The following is an 18,097-nucleotide window of genomic DNA, read 5'->3' as shown; positions in this document are numbered from 1 at the left end:
GAATAATTCTTCATCATGGGTACAGCCTTTCTGTGTATTACACTTTTAGTAAAATAAATGGTAACTAAACATTAAAATTCCTAATACTATCTTGCTTATAAGTTTAGGTCTGGTATATGGGTTTGGAAGTGGCAAGGCAACATATATCCACAGAACCAGTACAGACTGTTCCATCTGAGGCTTCACTGCCATCCCCTGTGGCAGTGTAGGCTTGGCTGTGCAGATATTAATATTCTGTTTATCTGTCCATAAAGAGTACAAAGGAGCAGAATTCTTACACATTATTTTGAAGTCTCTTTTAGAAATACAGCCAATCAATTCCTAGTATTAACTATAGATATATGACTATACAATGAATATATGTATTATTTCATGTCAACTCCATTCTCAATACCACACTGAACAATGTGAAAATGAAGGTAGGTCATAGCTCATTGAAAAGATAAAATAGGAGCAGTTTCAAGAGGGTAATTATTGTAACTATCAACAATTGCCTTTTTTTTTTTTTTCTTTTTTAATATCCATGCTGATATGGAAAAATAAAGCTCAGGTTATTCAAATGAGAGTAATGGGACTAAATGTAGAGGACATTGACCCTTCAGGGATGGTAGTTAAAATGAAATACCAAAAGAAATTATCACATACAGATTTGGTTTATAAGTCTTGCTACAGACTGATATTTCAGTCCTTTGTGTGCTCCATCCTTTCAAACAGTATTTGTGTTGGCACTTCATTGTCCTTTCCCACACAGCCTCACTAGGCTTTTTGGGAACTGATGCTATTTGGGAAGATTTTTCTCTTTAAATATCTTCCTCTCTAACAAAGTTTTTAACATAAGGGAAGGCCAAGCCAAGGAAACTAATATAGTTAGGAAAGAAAGTAGGGTAGCCACAGCCACAGTACACACTGGCTTTGGTACGTGATCCACTTTATCTATTTTCTATTTGAGACATTTTCTGGATTTGAGCAGGTCAAGTGGAACAAGTCTCTATTATGGGACTGTGAAAAAATGTAGAAATCCATTCTCTTGCACCTTTCTCAACACTAGGTGCTTTACTATCAGAGGGAAAGTATAAACAAGAATTACAAAAGATTTTGGCTATACATGTTACACAGACAGGAGAATGTTAGATTAAAGCAAACTCTGAGTCCATGGAAATCACTAAATAAATGTTTCCTTCACAGGGAAACATCTTATTGCTTTGAGCATTCAATCTCTTTTCAAATCAATTTATTCTGGTTGCAAAGGAAAAAATAATTAATATGGGAAGGTTTATCCATTAAAAAAAATGCCAGTGATATCACTACTATTCTGTCATCCTCAACAGAATTATTTTCGTGATGTTCTTTGCAAGCATGGAAAACAAATTGTAAGAAGACCATCTGTTAGTGCGTAGTACTACACCTGCTTAGTTGTCTTCTGGTGCACAATCTAAAAAATTAAATGTCATCATTGGTATTGCAACTGCCATAACAAAAAATCTGAAATTAATGTTGTGATGAATCTTTAATCTACAAGTAAAACACAAAGCTTTCTTCTGGAAACTTTGGATTGGGAATGTTTGGGAATGTTTCTCAGCTAGAGACCTCAGACCTTGCTCTAAAACCTCTAGCCATTCAAGTAACTCCTTCACTAGTGAACTATGAGTTCTTTTGCTGTAATGCTACAGAGCAAATAATAATGGCTTCATTTTTGGGGTATTGTATAGTTTAAAACAGCATTTATAGGGAATTAAAAAATGGAGTAGTAATGAACATCTGCTGTATCAAATCACATCATATAAGATGAGCATCTCAGCATCGCTAACTTGCAGTGAGGTACTCTCATAAACTGTAGCTTCCCCCACCCCAAACTTCATTAAAAATGTCTGAAAAGAGTCACTGTTCCTTCCAAATTCAGTCAGAAAGCCACACAATGAGAAAGGGCTGCTCCTTGTCACACTGAGAACCTCCTACATTGCATTAGTATGCCCCATGGCAAGGGAGGATCAGGGGACCGTGCACGTAGGAAAATGCTCTGACTATGGGAAAAGAATGACCTTCCTGAGAAAGTATGTGAAAACAGTAGAAATATCTATAACCTAGCAGAAATAAAAGAACATAATAATTTACACATATACTAAATTTACAGTCAGTTTTAGTATGCCTTTTAGAAATGCAACACAAAATAATGCTTAGATGTGAGGTGTAAGAACAAGATTTCATGACATATTTTGTCTAATATTGTTATTTATATGAATAATGCTTCTGTCATTAGAATACACATACACAGAGCTGTTTCACATGCTAGCAGATAGATTGAAAAAAATGTACCTACTCACAAGTGTTAATCACCTCTGTCTTTCATCTTAATAGACAGAAAAATACCTTTCCACTATATGAACATGTGCCAGATAGGATTATAAATGTTCCATTCTTATTCTCATAAAGATTGCATTTAAAAAAATTAGCTTTTAACAATGTTCCCTTTTCCCTGATCTTTCTTTGGCCATTTCCTACCTCATTTGTTGCTTTTGGCTAAGAAATGCAAACCCTGAACTTTTATTTCACTGCATACAACAAGACAGATTTTAGTGACAGAAGCCTCCTGAGTGCCCAAAATGAAATTAAAACTGCATTTGGCATGAAACTGTCAAGCCTTTGTTTTAGAGCTGGGTAATGCCACAACGCCCAGGGAAGGATGTCAATTTAGTGTCCTCCTTCCCAGTCCTCCTTGTTGGCAGAAAAGATTTGTTAGCAGCAGCTTTAGGGGTTTGCCCTTACAGAGCAGCCCCTGGTCAGGCAGGTGTGAGCAGGTAAGGAACGGTGACTGTCGGGGCTGGGAAGTGATTGAAGTGTGGCACAGTGAGTGCACTCAGTGCCAGGCACATCAAACAAAGCTTTGTACCTCACCCACACAACCAGCTTTTGCTCAGATCCTTATGGCTTTGAATTACTGGATTCTTATGGAGCCTTTGAATTCACATATGATTTTCTGAAGGACAGAATAAGTTCCGTGGAAGTCGTTCTTCTGGGAGGTAGAGGCATGGGCTAGAACAGACCAGTTCACTGCTCCTGAGGCACTAAGAAGGCTTTGCATGCACATACAAATCCCAGGATCCATCTTCCTCATCACTGAAAAAATACTGAAGGGGAGAAAAAAAGGTAAATACTGAAGGGGGAAAAAAAAAAAAAAAAAGAAAAAAAAAAAGAAGAAAAAAGGTAATGCAAAGGGTTTAATCTCTCACATCACAAATATGACAAAGATGACACTGTTTCCCTGATGTGAAAAGCTTTGAGAGGAGAGAAGCTGCATCTACCACATCTTACCTTTAACATTGTGCCCCTTGGTGTAAGCAGAGGAGGCACAACAAGATTCCCATTCAATACAGGTAAGATTTATTGCCAGATGCTTTTTCTAAAACCTAGAATGGCAAGTTAGAAGGTATATTTGGATTTTATGCTGATGCTGCCGAAATGCTTTGCTCTGACTTGAGTTTCTTCACTCCCTTGTGGTTCCAGCCAAAAAGAACCTCTAGTTTTGCAGAAGTCTTGATTGTTGTATAACTTCTTTCCTATTGATAATCAGTCAAACAACAGAAAATTAGGTAAATCTACTGCATGATGATGAGACCCTCTGATCTACTGCTACAGTATGGGAGTGCTACAGCTCCATAGCCACAAACAGCCTGTACACCAAGAATGAAAAACAAATTATAGAACCCTTTGATATCCTTCCAATAAAGCCTCACCACATTCAAAGTCTCATAAATTCTGCTACTTGAAAAGCAACAGAGCATACTCACACTACTTTCAGTAGAGGAGCTGCTGGAAAGGGCTGTCTTGTTGCAAGAACCTCTGTAGAAAAAGTTGTAAAAACAATGGTAAATCTCCCTTCACATCCCTTAAACACCAGAGCACAAACTGCTGCTATCTGATTTCTGTCCATGAAATGGTATTTTGAGTTTCCAGTGATTACGGTGAGAACAGCAAGGTAGTAGGGGAAAAAAAATAAAAATTACTCTCCTGAACAACCCTGAATGCAAAAACATGGAAGAATTGAGGTTTTACAGAATCACAGAATCATTAAGTTTGGAGAAGACACCTAGACAGAAGACAGTCTTCCAGGGCTGGTGACTCCATCACTTCACTGACAGGGTGGTTAAGCATTGGAACGGGCGGTCCAGGGAAGAATTTCTTCCTGACGTCCAGCCTGAACCTCCCCCAGCAGAACTTGAGGCCATTTCCTCTTGTCCTGTTGCTGTCCTGGGAGGAGAGCCTGCCCCACCTGGCTACAAGTTCCTTTCAGGCAGCTGTTTAGTGTGATGAGGTCTCCCTTGAGCCTCCTTTTTACCAGGCTGATTCCAAACCATGCATAATATGGGGAAGCTATTTAGAATGCTGCTCTCATCTTGCTCCCCACTTTAGAAAGGAATTCTCATTCACTGTGCCCAAGCCCTTTTTTCATGTACCCAACTGAGAGCTTGGAATCCCTCTGCTACTACCTGGCAGCCTGTTGTCACCTGTGGATATCCAGCAGTGGATCATAACTTTGTTTTCTACTGTCTTTTATATTTACTGAGAAAACTGTTACAGCTTTTGGGGTATAGAAAACATTAAAGAAAAGTGAACTTCACTACTTAAAGTAAGGTTTGAAAAACAACAATCAAAGCAACCAAAAAGCTTCACAAACAGAGGAGCATATATTTCCTTATATAATTTTAATGTTATGTCTTTTGATACAGCTAATGCACAAAGCTGACTATTAAAATTCCTATAATATACTTTTTTTTCTAACCATCGCTATTAGAGGCTTTTATAATTAGATACATGAGGTGAAAAGCAATTCAGAAAATGTCTTTTTCAGCTTTAAATATCAAACAAACTCCTAGGGAGGTAGATTTACCTTCTGAACAAAGACACAAGAGAAATAGATATAATAGAGAACTGAAAGCAGAAGGATCTGCAAGAAGTCATAAATAGAAATTTTTCTTTTCTCTGAATCTTTCACTGCTTTCTTTTGTGGACAGACCTGGGGGCTTGCTAGTGTATCACCCCTACACTTCAGGCAAATTGAAAGATTTAATTCACAAAGAAATTAATGCCTGACAATATGCATCAGCTTTTGCTAATGAACTTCATAAACCAAAGTTCACTAAAAATAAATATCTTTAAATGTTACAGACATTACCTATACTTGATACATTTGTGCTCATCCATAGGTGCACATGACAAAAAGAAGTATATATATAATATATATATTTATATATATATAAATGTACATATTAACATACCACACCTACAGCTGAGCACATCACCTACAGCTCAACAGCAGCATCCATGATGTGTTTTACAACATATTGCTCATATAGTTTATAGCAATGGAGATCTAAGAAAAGTCTTGAAAAAAGCATTTTTAAAATGCTTTATTAATAAATAATAAATGCAAGATGTATTAAAAAAAAATAGAAGGGAAGGGAACTTAAGGGAACGTAGGCCAGCTTCTCTTGCTGCCTGGGGTTACTTAACTCAATTGCAATATTCATGAGTGACACGGTAAAAGGGCAGTGGTTCTTAACATGGCAAAGACAAAATAAAACCATTTGAATTTTTATCAGCTCAACCACCACCACTTGGGACTGCAGTGTACCAGAAACACAGACAGAATCCCAAGTTCCACTTCTGACACACAATTTCAGCTGATTGATGGCACCCTGCCTGATAACTTGATGCTTGTATGAGGTAAAAATCACTTTTCAGTCTTGCCTACTCTTTTGGTTCATATACCTCAAATGTCCCTGTAGACCATATTTTATACAGTGGGCATTTATGTGGTTTTGAGTAAAGTTCCATTGACATGGTTATAAAGATTTTTTCTTCTTAAATTTATTTTGGTCAGATTAATCTTTGAAGTTTACTTTGTTCCAAAGTGTCTGTAAGGATGAATGTTTGATAGCAATGTCTGAAAGCTCTTAACCATTTCTTTATTTGCACAGTAGAAGGAAAAAAAAAGGAAGAAAATTTATTTTAATGAGACCATTCCCCACAATGAGAATATTTTGAAGGGTTGCAGACATTGCTGTAACAGTGGCCTAAGTCAAACCATACACCAAATGCATCACAAATTGTAGTTTCCTTTGCTAAGCATAATACCTTATTCTGTCTGGGTTTCAAAACACTTTTCTAAGATGTTAAGCCACTTCCCACAAACTTCACTCTCAGGAAGTTTGAATTGGCTGCCTTTCCAAAGAGGTTTCAAGGATGCTAGTGTTCTCAGCTTTGTAAACTCAAAATGAACTTGTATTCATGTTTCAGATCAAATGAATGGCTTGAGTTTTATGTTTTATTTTTTAATCACTGTGGTGGCACTTTGGAATCCAAATATGCAGTTCTCCTTTTCTTTTTTTTTTTTTTCTTTGTAAGCATTTGCTGTCATATTTTGCCCAGTCTGACAGAACCATTAGCATCAGACTTTTCACAGCAAAAATACTCAAACAAAGATATTGTATTTCTAAGTCAGAGGCTGAGGGAGAACTCAGAAAGGCTCCATGACAATAAATAAAACCAATAATAATCTAATGAAATAGATAATACACAGTGGTCTCAACACACCTGAAAAGATCCACTGAAATGTGTCTCTAATTTATTTTCTTTTTTTAGATTATGCTCATTAAATTTATAAGCCTTAGATATTTTGATTTAAATAATATATTAAGTAGCAGTGATAACAGCACTAGCAGCAATATACTTTTCCTAGGTCTGGAGGAAAACAAACTGAACCAACCAAAAAGAAAAAAAACTAAACAACTCAGTAGTTATCCCTAGGACTTCAAGAGCACTATCAGGTCAGAAGCAAATTTTGAGGTACCCATGGATATAACACAAGAGAATTTTTACAATTATCCCACATACATAATGAGCAAAAATGAAATTAATAATGAAAAAGAAAACACAGTTGAAAGTTCTAGGCATAAAAGTCATGAGTCCAGATTCTAGCACAGCCTTAAGAACTAAAACTCTGTACATTTGAGAGAGAGCTGCTGCAAGGCCCAGCCAAGGACAATCTGTTCTGAAGGTATGTAGGCTTGACAGACAAGGGGGCATTGTCTGCACAGAAATAATGTGAAGCAGTCACAGTTCCTATTTTCAGCCATGAACCTGCTGAAGATGAGGGTGTTTAATGTCTCTAAGCAGTCCCTAAATTGCATTGCACCAGTTTACTGTTCCACAAGAGCAGAGTCTTGAATTTCACCACCCTTTCAGACACTCCTTTCATATCTTCTCTCCTACTTATGAGTGTTCTGACATTTTGGAGCAAAAGCCAGAATGACTCAACTGTCATGTGTGGATTTAGGAGACTACAGTATTCCCATGCAGTCACTAGATAGGATTATTTAAAATTGGGGTGGAAAATAGAATGATAAAAGCACAGAGAAGCAATGCTGCTGCCTATAGATTGTCAGCTAGTGCACACAGCCCATATTACACTTTTGGAGACAGCCTAACAAACTCCCCTTAGTGACTGGATGTGCAGCTAAATTGAATATATTGCTTTTACCTTCATTCCTCATGTGCACCAGACACCACCTTGACATAGAGACTGGGTCTGTCTGAAACATACTTGGATTCAGCAAATTTATTACAGTTGATAGCAACACCTGTCAATACCTAGAAATTAAACAAAAAGCCTTCCAGAAGCTCAAAGTGTCTCCCAAATTATTGGAAGATCTGTAGGAGTTAATGTTTTACACATTTTCCATGTTTATTCATTTGAAGAGTTGGCTGTTTGGGTGCTTAAAAAAACAACTTTAGAAGAAATTAAAAGGAAACCTTAGAAGTCTTCAAAGAAACACAGCTCCTACCAAACATAAACCAGCACTATAAAACAGTCATAGTCACATAATTTAAAAATTATTTTTCATGTAACTGAGCTGCACTACAATAAATATTCTGGACAGTAGATGTCCTAATTGTAACTTGGCAACACCTTTTGGCTAGACCAACATATTTAAATAAAGTGTCAGACAGTTATTGAGTAAAATCCAACTTATAAGGCAAAGAAACTACTTCAGTTTGAGATGTGCAATAAGCAGCAAACATATACTGCTAGGTTTTTTATCTCTTTTTTTTTATCTCTTTATAAAATAAACATACAAAATGTGAATCTGATAGAAGTTCCACAGCTGTTGGGTTAAGGCTTTTTAAAAAATATTTGTGATGTTTTCCTTGTCTTAATGATATGGACATGTAGAAGAATCCCTGAACTGTGTTAAATGTGATGTTTCTAGCCAGGGAATTTCTCAGTAAAACCAGTGAATTAATTCACAAGATAAAAATAACGAGATCAAAGATAACCTCCATCGCCAATCAGTGTTGGAAAGGCAGGTCCATCATACAATGTTAACACAAAGGTCAGATAAGCCTTGTTTTTATATAAACAACAGGCAAAAGTGCTCTGAGGCTCTGAGAGCCCATAAATCTGAGACAATGTATAAAAATGGATTCAGACTGTCTCCAGGTACCATCCAGCCAATCAATCCTACTCTCCAGACTCAAGATCTGTTGGCCAAATAAAGGTGAATAACTTTAGTTACTCTTCCTCTAAGGAAGGAAAAGGTAAAGCATGAAGAAATTCTACAAGTCACAGTATGAAGTATAAATAGCTTAAGGTTTTAGAAAATAGAAGCCAGGGAACTGAGCATTTCTGGATAACAAATACAAGGGCTCGTTTTAGACAAATGCATACAGAAAGCCTTAAAATAACTGACAGCTTTACTTTGTTGTTCTACTTCACTGCTTTTCCAAACTATTTTGGATACTTCTGAAATCTGTCTTTTCTGTGGAGAATAAATTTCCGTTGCAAGAAAAAGCTTTCTCTACCATTGCATAGGTTTTTTAATAGCAAGAGACAAGCTGCAGTGTATTCAGAATACTAACTTATCTTGTCTGCAATTATCCAATATATCCAAGAGAATTTAAGTGGTTTAAAAATATCACAGAACAATTGCTCAAAGTTTGAGAACTCCTTGCTTCTCAGAAATGCCTGAGATGCCAACACAGCTTACACAGGTCAGAAGCAAAAATTCAACAAATATTTTCTTGATACAGACACTGTAACAAAGAAAGAGCTAGATTTCTTGACTGATGGATTCCAGAAGTACAGGGAAACGAAAGGTATTTGAACACAGACCATCAAATTATATTTAAAAAAATCAATTAAAATATATGACAGAGTTGGTACTAGAGTTCAGACGAAGATTTGAGGGTCAAGAAAACAGTGAGGGTAAGACATTTAACATGTTTATCTGCACCAACCATGCAAAGCAGATTCATGTCTGAGTAGATATTTCCAGCTACTAATATAACTCCAGTCTAAAGCTCACAGCAAATGCACTGTGGTCAGCACATCTTAAGTGAAAAAGTTTCTGCTCTGCACATTGAACTGACTACATCCCTCCACCCAAATATCTGCAAGTGTTGTTAACTAAAGCAAAGCCTGCCCTGAAAAAGGAACTGTTCCTAGATCTGAGCAAGGCCACTGGGATTTTTTGTTTTGAATCCAACCCGAATGAAATCATACAAGTGGACCACTATGATGTCCATTTCAAATACCTGCAGATTCTAGATATTAATACAGAATACAATCTATTGTATAAGAAGATAGTAAAACATGCAGCTCTTTGCTGTACATGTTTTTATTGCCAGGTCATACTCAGTATTTCAAGCTATTAAGCCTTATCAGCTGAGATAAACAGGATCAGGGAGACTGGAGGTGGTGGGAAAAGGAAACGCTCTACCATGAGCTTTTCCCTTCCTATCCTTTCTGGTCATGTCTGCAGCTAAACAGTTCTCTCTTTCAGTAAGTCACATGGCAGATGTTAGCTGTTAACCCAATTTAAACTATTTTTCTTTCCTTTCCAGTACATTCCAATCAGCAGCATGAACCACAAAGAGTGCCCAGCAATTCGTGAGTGGTTGATGCCTGAATACCATGTTTTTCCTCTCCTTTCAATATCCTTGACTCATGCATCCTGCCTGAGCTAATGTTAGTTTCCTGATTGCAGTGTGTCTGTACCCTTGGACTCTAAACAAGGGCCTGAACCATCCCAGAAAGCTCACTCTTTTTTGCTAGACTTCAGCTTCACTGTGCTTTGACTGTCTCTCAAAACTACCTTGTTTTGCTAATTCACATCTGGAATTTCTAGATTTACATTGATTTAGCACTCCATTTCTTTTCCTCTAATCTAAAGCAATTCTGGACCATCATATAAAAAAATACTTTTCAGTTCTGATTTTATTTGACATCTAAGAAGACAATGACCTGCCACCACCAGGAGTTATACTCACCATACTTCTATTATCAAATAATCATATTCCTCCACCTGAATGAAATGCCCCCAAAACAGAGACGAAACAGAAAAAAAATATTCCTTGTTTGTAATGTACATTTCTTTGCACAAGGCTCTGAAACTCTCCAAATTACTACTATATTCTAGATACTGTAGCAGTGACCTCACACAACTTAATATTGTTTAGAATTGTAAAATCTATGAATATGAAGATGAAGTGCAGTGATGCCTAGTCCAAGAACCTGAGCTTGGATGCCTGTTAAAACAGAAGGCAAAATGGGGAAAAAAAAATATTAAAAAAAAAAGTAGCTTTTTTTTTTAGCTGTTTCAGGAATATCATCCAGGAACAGAAAGAAAAGAACAGAGTTGCCAAGTACCAAATTTTCTTAAGTACCCTAGCTGTGATTAAAGTGCAAAGAGTTATAGCTCTGTAGCAAACTCATTAATAGCATTAACTAAAGACGAAAAACAGTTGTCTTTTTTCATCCATTTATCCACAGTTAATACAAAACTCAAATTAGGGTCATTGCCTTTATTTTTACATGCTATAGCAGTGGGCCATATAAACTATGACAGAGTTGGACAAATGCTTTATTAAGCTACTAATCTCAAACTTCAGCTGCATGTATTTCCAAGTTGAGTTATTTACCATAGAGCCTTTTTTCTTTACCATCAGAACTTCTCACTATTTCCTTAACATTAAAAATATTTCCCCCAAACCTTGTGACAGGGAAATACTCTTACCTCTGTTTTACAGAAGGAACCAAAATACAAGGTCCATACAGAAAGTGTATGGCCTAGCCAAGACTCCAGATTTCCTGCAACTCACTTCAACACTTTCTCCTCTGTAGCCTTTTGATCTGTTCTTTCTTTCATGAATGACTAATCTATAAAAGATCTCTGTCTAAAGAATAGGCTTTAAGAACAAATACTCACTTTAGATTATTTACAAAAACTAAGCAAACAAGCATTTTAAACAAGACTTGAGCCTTATCCAATTCCAACTAGGTATTCAACATGAGGAAGCTTATATGAAACTATAGACACCTAATGTTGTAAACCTGTTCACAAGTTTCAGTAAATCTCAACTCATGGTGAATGAATTGTGCTCAAAGAGCACATAAAATCACATAGACATCTTTAGTTTTCAGAAGATCAATGCATGTATGTTATTTGGGCAATAAGACAACATACAAGGTCAGAAGCCTAGAGAGTTCCAATTCAAATGTATTTCCTCAAGTAACAACAGACTGTACATCTAAGCAATAATTGCCTCAATAATTAGCAGGTGGAGGACAGGGTCTCACCTTAAACTATGACAATGAAGCAAGAAATAGTAACAACAGCAGCACCTGCATAGTCTAGCACTTGGATAACAAACTTTAGGCAACAGATACAGCTTTGTTTCATCAGCTGTGTTTTTAAAATCAAGAATAATGCTATTACCTTGAGGTGCTGTCCACCCAAAAGAAACAAACTCAAAAGATGAGGAAAGTGAGGGCAGGGAGTGACAAAGCATGTTTTGCAAGGTGCAAAACCATACCTTATTTCCTCATAGACTTATGGTTGGGAAGGAAATGATCATATTTTCCTTTCTCCTTGGCCTATTTTCTTCTGATTACTCACAGTGCTTATTCTCCCTACCAAAGGGCTGTGAAGGCATTAGCTACTCTACCAGAGTAGTTGTACAGGCAGAGTGGTTGTACACAGAGCAGAATCCCACTGTGGAGCTCTGGCTGAACAAGACTTTCTTCTGCACTAAAATAACCCAGTAGCAATGCTAACTTTGAGACATTTAAAATGATCTCCTGTTGATGATATGATGACCATGATAGGTAGCTTTTCCTCATTTCTGTTTTAAAGCACTAGGCAATCCCCTTTTATTTGTGAAAACAAACAAGCACAACCAACCCAAGTTTCAAATAATGTCATTTTTTTTCTGATTGCATTACCTTTATAAAATAATATAAAATTACTGACGACACAGTTCAATTTACAATAATGCAGTTCAACACTGCTGAAAGGTTGAGCAGACTAAGATGCTAAGTATCACAATCCTGTTCATCCCAAGAAACTGTATAAGTTGTGCAATGCACAGCAGATTTCTATTGCGATTTTCACATTTGAAATGAGTGGGCATTCTGTATTCATTCTGATTTAAAATTGTTTAGAAAAGTCTATACTGGAATCCATCCTGTGAATCTGCATTATTCAGATGGCACTTAATTGTTCGGTTTGTGGAAGGAAATGATAGCTCATAGCCCTCTTGATAGCTGCAAGGAAGCTACCAAAGATGTAAGAGAATGAACTCATTATATTCCTCACAGTATTTTTAAACTTTCCTATTCTTGAACCAAAGCATAGACTGCTCTTGATTATCTCTTCAGCCCATTTATAATGCATATTGTGCAGATTAAGACAAGAAATCTCTTCTTCCCGGCTGTGCAAGCATTGATTTCAATAGCAGTCCCTAAGACCCATAATTTTCAGCCTCATTCACAATTTTTTTCCAAGCTCTATTTACAGATCTCATAGTTATACAATTTAAAAGTTGATTCTCTCCCCTCTGAAAAGAGAACAGCATGGAAGTGGTGTGCACACAGGGAGGGAGTCTTCCTAAAATAAACATTAAAAAAACAAAAAAAAAGTATCTTCTATTAACTGAGAAGTAACTATAAAGTTAACTTCATACAGAAAGTGCTTTGACATCGATATGTCTATCTAAATATCTTTATAGGTTTACCATGATGGTGTGATACTGAAATGGATACAAACCTACAGAAGTGAATTATCTTCACGAAGTTTCAGAAGGTTTTTTGTTGGTTTTGGGTTTTTTTGGTATCAGTGTGTAGAGTTGGTTTGGTTGGTTCATTTTTGCCTCTACTGATTGTAGTCATTGAAAACTATTGCTACACTACCTTGACAAATGTTTGCTGAAGATGTCCTTTGTCTATAGAAGTGTTTTGAAAGCTTTTGTAAGTAAGAACATCACAGTTTTAGTTCTTGGTCATATTTGGCAATCATATTTCTTCAAATCAAAGGTCAATAGTTTCTTCTTGGAAGCTGTTTATAGTTCAGTGTAGAGTTTTCCAGGAACTGAGTCATGCAGATATTATAGATATTTCTCCATATAAAACAATGCCACCTACTAAGAACTTTATTGAAGTGTTCTCCTGTTGCAAGTGCAACAGAATGTGACAGAAGTGTGACATTTCACATAAACTGAAATCACAACTGAAAATAGAGCACATCTGAAATTATGCTGAGATAGCCTGAATGTTAGAACTGACCACAGTTATTTGTATTACCACTAGCTTTTAAAGGCATATTTTATATTTTATCAGAGAATGCAAATGTACAAAGATAGAGAATGCCCACATTCATGATATTTAAAGATCTTACAGTATATATTTCTGTGGGTGGTTATGAAATATTTGTACATTGCCACACACAGCTGATCTGATTGCTGTTAGCACATTGTATTGATAAGATCGTGGGAGACTGGTGGCAGCAGCACATGTCATACTGAGAAAAGCTTACTGGAGATGTACTTACATCATACTGTATGCAGCACTAATTTAATCAGGAATAGCCCAAGCAGGCCTGAATATAAACTACAGTTTTCAACTTAGTCACAAGAATGTAAAGAATTTAATTTTTAAGATTTATACCTCACTCTTGTCCACAGGGAGCAGGAGCCTTAGCTGTCTATTGCTCTGGATTCCAAGATTCCTCTCATATCATCTTAATAATAAAACTGTCAGTCACAAGACTGATCTTACATTTTTGGTAGATTTCTTTATTTTACTATGGCAAGAAGCTCACAAAGACTATTAATTGCTTTTAATTGACTACCTACTCTATTAAAATTAAACTATATCTGTCTAAGGGAAAAGTGCATTTAAATCAAGTTATATTTTAAAATGCTGCTTGGAAAAAAAAAAACCATGAAGTGGTTTGAGACAGTGAAAGTTTCTACCTCACGAAAGACTAATCTATGGGTGGTATCAGATATCCGTTCTTCACATGTGTATATGCACAGTTCCACAGCTCAAGGCCCAACTGCTCTTTGTACACAGCCCAGCTGAGGTTCATGACTTCAAGGCTTCAGTGGCATCCACTGAATAGTCCAAAATCCAGAAGTGCGTGCAATTGTCATTCAGCTACTCTGAGGAAGAGACAGAAAATTCAATTCACCATAATTTATGAGTTTTTCAAGACAGCATGATGAAGTTACATAGATATCTTGGACTGATTTTCGTTGGGATGAATGTTGAACTTCCTTAGAAAGGGGTAGGCAAATGCTTAGGGACTGGGATTTGGCCCTATACTTCTTTCAAGGAGAAAACTCTTATTTTTTTTTATTTTTTTTTATGGGTGGATGAGCACAGAGATCTAAGCACATTTAGAAGCTTACACCCAGCAATTCAAGATTTTTTCTGAGTTCGTTGTTATCTACTTTTTTCATTTCAATAAGAAATAGCATCATTACATATGATGAGGAGAGGAAATCTGCCTACCTTAAAAATAATTTTTAACCCAATAAGTATATGAAAATATTCTGTAAATGTGATTAGGAAGCATATGGCCTGACTTGTTATTTATATCTGCTGAACTTGTCATACTTTTTCCTCTCAAGCCTTAAAGACAGTGTCAATGCCAAAATGTTTTTGTTGTTTAGGAAAGAATTAAACCATTTACTCCCTTAATAATACATTGCTACTATCCTGCAGAAACTGAATTTTAATTTTAAACCAACTGTGGATGCTAATTTTTTTTTTTTTTCATTGCTGACACAAGCAACTAATCCATTCCTGTTATTTTTTATTTCCATTCTCATAAAAACTCCCAATATCCTGACTATAGACTTGGAGTCATTTGTCATTGAAAGACTGCTGTTCCTGTGACTTCTGTGAGAAAGCCACATTAGGAGTTTCAGGGAAAGAACTGACCCTAAAAGTAGTGTCTATTCTAACTCTAAGTGGGCTGCACCAGCATTATCAGAATCTGTCTAACAACAAAGTCTAAACACACCTTCAAGGAAATAATTATACCAAAAACATCTACAATGTTTTCTGTGGAGCAGCCAAATTACTCTCCTAGTGAGAGATGTCTATAACGCTTGCTAAATCTTCTAATTATCATCATGTTGTGTATTTTTTTGTCTTGTGTACTTTTGCAACCATATGGGTTTTTTAATTTCCAGGGGAAACTGTAAAGACATATACATATAAAGTACAGATTATCAGCAAATAATTGAAACCATGAATTCCAGTGAAGCAATATCCATTAGAAAGGATTTTGTCCTCTTAGCTCAGCCTACATACCGTAACTGAAATCAGAGTACAACACAATTTGGAGCAATGGAGGTTTTATATACTATCTCCTCTTAATATGTTACCAGCCTGAAAGATTCCTTATGAAAAATATGATGACTCCTATGCTATTCTTTTTTCTATGCTTTAATTTTGAGCTCTAAACATCATGGTTTCCAGCCCGTCTGCAGTTCCTTGCAATTCTTTTTGCTGCACATAACTTTCATCTTTAAAGTCTCAAGCCTTCAGCCACAACACATTGTCAAAACTAGCAAGACTACTGTTGATCCCACACATCTGGAAGTCATAGCTTCAGGATAAAAACCAAAACACAACAAAACCCAAACTAAATGAAACAAACAAAAAACCACACAAAATACCACCCCACCAAAACCAACCAGAAATTCCCACTGCTAATTTTATTTGGTCATACATATTTTTAAGTAGTTTTATATATCAGGATTGCACAGCTAACTTTGCAGTCCATTTCCATTTTTTATGTAGTATGCCTAATACAAATTTAAACTGGCCCTCTATTAAGCAAACTAAAAAACCTCAACTTTCTGTCAGAAAAAAGGTGTTTTCTGCATCTAAAACAGACTTTAACTTACGATAAGAATTATGATTTTTAATGGATTCTTTATAAACTAACTTTTTGTAAAACTAGGAATTTTCACCAAACTTATAAACAACAGATGAGAAATGAAATCAGACAGTTCCCGTATTCTTTTTTGGTATTGTTTTGGAGTATGTTATAGTCCTAGACTCTAAGATCAGGATGGCAAGAACATTTTAATTTCCATTGGCAAATGCTATCGCTGAGGAGGAAGGACACTGACCATCAGATGAAAGCCTTGATCATACTCCTGCAGCATTCTGCATTTCATATCCACACATCACTGGCCAAATGTCTGCAGCAGTTCAGATTTGATTAAGTACATTTCTGTGGAGTATTGTGATATACCATGGAGAGAGGGATGCTTGTGAATGGTCTAGCATGTGCTGGCCCATAAATAACCCTAAAACAGAGTTCCAATGGATGCTGTAATCTGATCTGTCTAGAAAATGTACACAAGCTGATATTTCTGTATCTTGTACTAAATAAAAAAGCAATTGATTAGCTCCTGACACCCCAAAGCTTGCTGAAAATACAAACAGAGGTAGTCTCTGCCACCAAAAAAAAAAAAAAAATATATAGATATATATATAGGTTATTATGTGGGGCAGGAGCCAACCTTCAAGACTAGTCAGTTTCCTCTGACTGTATTTATTCAGTAACATCAGCCCAGCATTTGAGCCGGGAGCCTCTGCTGTGGCAGCAACCATGAATCCTTAAATAAGTCAGGCAAGGTTAATTACCAGTGTGTTTATGTATAAAGATGATCTGTGACAAGAAAGATTAAATACAGGTAAAACACCAGGTGTTTGTTTAAGGTTTTCATACTGTAGAAGTAATTTTCTATCTCATGCTCACATCTATCACAGCACAGCTCTTTATTTTAAGAAGCCAATTCACTTCAGGTTACTTTATTTGATCAAAAATCAGCCTCCACACAGCACATATTTCCCCCTCATAGGCTATCTATGTTGCTAGGTTGGGCAGGAACTGAGCAGCTCTCACATGCATTGCAGACCTATAAAACATTACCACAATTTACTGAGCCTGGTGAGGATGCTTTTGTTACAGCTTTTTGTTTTAAATCCAGTACTCTGTCTGCCTCCTAGGGCCATGAAGTAAGTCTCTTTTAAAAGAGCTACAGATTTATTCTTCCACTTTGAATAAGTGAAAATGTGTTTTGTTGAAACCTCCTGAGAATAAATGGATTTCCTATAGAATCCCCTTTTGTTTATGGCTTTGATGAAAGCATTTGGCACTTGATGGTTCCCAGGCTATCCCCAGTTTAAAAAAGAAGAAATCAAGTGTGCTGAGTGTTAAAATGTTTTCAACTAACCTCAAAGCAAGTGTAATATAAAGACTTGCATCAGGTGTCAAATTAGTATGGGAGGGTAATGCTTCCTGTCTTGCCTCTTCAACATTTACACTCAGTATACTGCCCCATTTTGTTCTTAAAGCAGAGCTAAGGGCTGAATTTATTCAGGCAGCCACCTGAAATCCAAACCTTTTCCTTTCTGTTTTATCATCCTACTACTTCTTCCATTTCAATTTCTTCTCAAAACTATGCAGAAATTGTTGAGATTACAGGCAGGTGTTAACTCCCCACAACCAGCCCTTTAACAGAAAGAACTGCAGACTGAAAGTTATTTGAACACAATGAGCTTCCATTCGATTATTAAACTCCTCATAAGAGATTGTTTTATGTTCCACTAGCAAAGTGGTTCAGAATAAAATTTCTAACAGGAGGCTATTTACACTATAAATTCACAGAGGACACAATAAATTGACACTTCTAAAAGGATTTGTGTAGGATTGATTAACAGCTGTTCCAGATTTTG

General features: G+C 36.4%; 1 long non-coding RNA gene across 2 annotated transcripts in view; it reads right to left on the bottom strand.

The window, feature by feature from the left end:
- Nucleotides 1-1,214: 1,214 nt before the first annotated feature.
- The window catches only part of LOC111927857 (uncharacterized), a 30,703-nt gene continuing 13,820 nt past the window's right edge, over nucleotides 1,215-18,097 (bottom strand). The window contains exons 2-4 of one of the 2 annotated variants that reach the window (XR_015287468.1): nucleotides 3,786-3,837; nucleotides 3,310-3,554; nucleotides 1,215-3,151 (exon numbers count right to left, since the gene is read on the bottom strand). This is a non-coding gene — a long non-coding RNA (uncharacterized LOC111927857). The remainder of the gene's footprint in view (nucleotides 3,152-3,309; nucleotides 3,555-3,785; nucleotides 3,838-18,097) is intronic. The other variant, XR_002863789.2, reaches the window with a different exon arrangement.

The sequence above is a fragment of the Cyanistes caeruleus genome, chromosome 5, assembly GCF_971803275.1.
Source record: "Cyanistes caeruleus chromosome 5, bCyaCae1.hap1.1, whole genome shotgun sequence".
Lineage (NCBI taxonomy): Eukaryota > Metazoa > Chordata > Aves > Passeriformes > Paridae > Cyanistes > Cyanistes caeruleus.
Note: the sequence above shows the minus strand (reverse complement) of the source record. Positions and strands in the feature narration are given on the sequence as shown.